This window comes from Cottoperca gobio, chromosome 21, assembly GCF_900634415.1.
Source record: "Cottoperca gobio chromosome 21, fCotGob3.1, whole genome shotgun sequence".
NCBI classification, from domain to species: Eukaryota; Metazoa; Chordata; class Actinopteri; order Perciformes; family Bovichtidae; genus Cottoperca; species Cottoperca gobio.
Genome location: NC_041375.1, coordinates 878414 through 881496, shown reverse-complemented (window position 1 = coordinate 881496; position 3083 = coordinate 878414). Strand labels below are relative to the sequence as shown.

The following is a 3083-nucleotide window of genomic DNA, read 5'->3' as shown; positions in this document are numbered from 1 at the left end:
TTCGGGTGGCACGTGGGAGGAGCTGGCTGGAAGCATGAAGGGAGGGGTGGCGGGTTAGAGGCGGTGCGACTGTCAATTGTGTTCCCTATTCTCGTCAAAAGTCGGCTGCTGTTGCTGTTGGGTACAACCAAGACGACCATAGAAGCTGTGTTTAGTCAGAGCAGCGCTGACAGGCGAACAACGTCGCTCTTCTTCACGCAAACGGCAGCGCAAGTTCGCTCCTGTCTGCACTTTGACATCGCTGTTTTGGGGGAGAAGAGGAGGGTTTCGGGTAGCCTCGTAGCCAACGCTGGATTGTTTCCAAACATTGTTTCCCCCTCAGCACAAACACCACGTCGCTTCTATCATTTGTCATCACGCACTGAAGGTTTTACGCGTTTCTATCCATGCACAAACTGCGCCTTCACCGCCTCGAGGACAAGCGAGACTGGGCACGGTGAAGACTTGTTGCGCGCATCCGGGGAGCGCACGAGTCCAGAAGTCGATACTGTACCTGTGATGCTTTGATTTCAGCGTTGAGTCAGTGAGTGGCGGGGAATGGACTGTGCTCACACGAACAGCCTGAAGTCAACACGGCTCTCTGCTCAGAGAATATGAGAATCTGTTCATAATTAACGAAAGTAGGGTGATTAGTTTCCTCCAGTCTGGCGGAGCTGCGGCTGCTGCTTTAGGGAATCCATTTCTCCTTTTAAATGGCATCCACGCGCAGCCAAGTCAAACTTTATTTGGGTCAGATCCGACAATTTGATTAATTTCCCTCCCCCGGTGTTTTAAATCGAGCCCTCCCTTTTTCATCGAGATGTCTGAGCGTGATGGAAATGGAGACGGGCTGTGCAGCGACGGGGCGCCGGAGTGCATCCCGCCGAGAGCGTCTCGCGGCCGGCGGAGCGGTGTCATCCTCCCCGGTGGCGGCCAGGACACCGACACCATCCTCCTGGATTTGGTGAAGGCAGCACCTCGCCGGAGCAGCATCATCAAGGTAAGAAACCTGACATGGAGCTGTCTCTCTCCCCCCCCTAGTTGTCTCTGCTCAATGTTACTTGCAACCCCCCCCCCCCCCCCTCCCTCAACCATGTAATGGAAACATTGACTGGTGTTGGTTCAAGATGGAGCAATAATGGCGTAAAATAGCAACTTAATACATAATATTCTTGGCAATGTTGTGTTTAAACAAGTGAGAAACCTCTGAAAACAAGTGAACCTGGTGTAAAGAAAGAATCAGAAATGTTCGACCCTCCTCACCTCCGAGGCCATTCTGGGGTTTGACGCGCGTGTTGACAGCAGCTGTGCCACACGTCCTCCAATAATCCCTCATTTTGCGTCCTTTTACGCGTCACATGGGCGTAATTTCCTCAATCTCCTCTTCGACCTTTACCTGAGATTCCAAAGCTGCCACACCACATTCTCAGGTGAGCAAAGTGAAAGACAACTTTCCACTTCTGAGCTTTTATCTGTGTGACACTAAACTGCTGCTGCTCCTGCGTGGGGCTCCTGCGTGGGGCTCCTGCGTGGGGCTCCTTAAGGATTAGTTCTCCTCTTGTAGTGTATGGGAAAACTGTGAACTTCCAATGAACTTTAAATACCAGGAACAATGTTTCTGTGGGATTATTGGAGAAAAATGCAGCACACAGCCTCACACTGTGTGAACTTCATCAGGGTTTACCTCTACAATACCACGAGCCTGGAAGAATGACTCACATTTCAGTTCTGCATTAAGTATAATCCGCTAAATGTATTTAAAGTACTTGATGTCGCTGATGCATATGATTATATTTGACGTACTGTATGGAATAACATTTAATTCAATATGAAATAAATGAATATGCTTATGAAATAAATCCTGAAATAAATAAATAAGGCTATAAATAAATAACTAAATGTAAATATATAATTTGATTCATATAGTTCAATAAATTAATTTAAAATAAACCCACATTTATTCATTTTAGGATTTATTTCGTAGCCATATTTGATTCCTAGGCATATTTATTTATTTAATGTTGAATATGTGTAAGCAGCATTTGTAGTTACATTTAATTACTTGATATTCTGTTATAGTTCAGTGGTTCCCAACCTTTTAGTACCGTATGCAAAGACAAATCAAAAACATTTGTATTGATATTAATGAACATTAATGTCTTTGGCTACTTTGTGGCCATTTAACAGCTGTATTTATTTACTATTTGTTGTTTTGTCTGTTTTTGTGTTGATTGTTCATATTATGTGTAAGGGGGGGTTAACCTAAATAAATAAATACATTTGCATTTATATATATCACATGTAGTTTTAGGTCAGATCTAGTAAATATTTCTCTCTGACATGCAGTAAAGTTGTATTAGGGAGCAGAAAACAGCTCTTGAGTAAATGTACTTAGTTACTTTCCAGCGCTGCTGTAGAGACCCCTATCCTGCAGAGACCCCTCCCCTGTAGAGACCCCTCCCCTGTAGAGACCCCTCTCCTGTAGAGACCCCTCTCCTGCAGAGACCCCTCCCCTGCAGAGACCCCTCCCCTGCAGAGACCCCTCCCCTGCACACCGGCCCGCTTCATGTTTGCAGCCTCTCCAGCCTCACCTGTACTCAGGTTGCACGTCACCGAACCCAAAGAAGGAGCCGCCTGTGGACGTGAGGATCACGTTAGGGGATCATTACTGTCTAACATGTCCGCTCCCCCCCAGCTTAGGTGTCAGTCAGGAGGAGGATGCTACGGTCGGCTGAAGGAGGAAACAGATTGACTCTTCACGTTTATGACCTGGTGTTAACATCACGCTCTATATTTCATGTCAGTGGCGAAGTCACGGGGGAAGGTGGTGGTTACCAGCCTCTCGTCCGTGTATCGGGGGGGGGGGGGGCTGAACAGAGAATCCTTTGACTGCTGCGGAGGAGGAAGTGGGTGAGAGGATGGACAGAAGAGAGGAGGGATGTCAGCGACAGGCACGATCAGCTGTGACAGCTGGCGCGCAATACCTCTCAGAATCCTCCGAAATATGTCAGATTATTAATAACTGGAAAGGACGGACAGCTGGCAACATTCATGCATTTTCACCTTTCGACAGAGGACAGTGTAGATGTGGGAGGGAGGGAGGC

General features: G+C 47.2%; 1 long non-coding RNA gene across 1 annotated transcript in view; it reads right to left on the bottom strand.

Moving 5' to 3' along the window:
- The window catches only part of LOC115025949 (uncharacterized), a 5442-nt gene extending 2721 nt beyond the window's left edge, over positions 1 to 2721 (bottom strand). The window contains exons 1-2 of the long non-coding RNA XR_003834254.1: positions 2571 to 2721; positions 1 to 26 (exon numbers count right to left, since the gene is read on the bottom strand). The exon at positions 1 to 26 is cut by the window's left edge and continues 142 nt beyond it. This is a non-coding gene — a long non-coding RNA (uncharacterized LOC115025949). The remainder of the gene's footprint in view (positions 27 to 2570) is intronic.
- Between the last annotated feature and the right edge of the window lie 362 nt (positions 2722 to 3083).